The sequence below is a fragment of the Atta colombica genome, unplaced genomic scaffold (assembly GCF_001594045.1).
Source record: "Atta colombica isolate Treedump-2 unplaced genomic scaffold, Acol1.0 scaffold141, whole genome shotgun sequence".
NCBI lineage: Eukaryota > Metazoa > Arthropoda > Insecta > Hymenoptera > Formicidae > Atta > Atta colombica.
In genome coordinates this window covers 1,209,148-1,209,666 of record NW_017259230.1, presented here as the reverse complement: position 1 = coordinate 1,209,666, position 519 = coordinate 1,209,148, and positions in this window count along the sequence as shown.

The following is a 519-nucleotide window of genomic DNA, read 5'->3' as shown; positions in this document are numbered from 1 at the left end:
GAGAGAGAGAGAGAGAGAGAGAGAGAGAGAGAGAGAGAGAGAGGGTGGCGCGGTGGTGCGTTGCTGGTGGAAAGCGGGAAAGCCTCTCTGAAGCGACCACCCACAGTTCACTGCGGCCTCGCGAGCCGTGTGAGCCACAACAACGTTAAGCATCTCGTATCGCGCCGTTCAGTCGCTCTCTCGAACTACTCTGGATACTTTAATTCCTTCCATCATGTAAATAAAGCGCGAGGAATACGCGTCTCTTATGGACGTAGATTTGGAAAACGTAACGCAATGTAACGCGTGATGGAGAATCCAGAGATGGAGGTCCTTACACATAAAAAAAGAGAAAATAAAAAAGTGACATTACACTTTCTCGCAAGAGTAATTCATGGTGCTGAGTGCTAAAATGGAGGTATTTCGTATCTCAGATGTGACTTTCTGCTGGCAAGATCAATGATGGTGGAAAGTCCAATTTCAATTTACTGTTTCTGTGAACATCATGATATGAATTACCGAGTTTGGAAGATGTCTCAG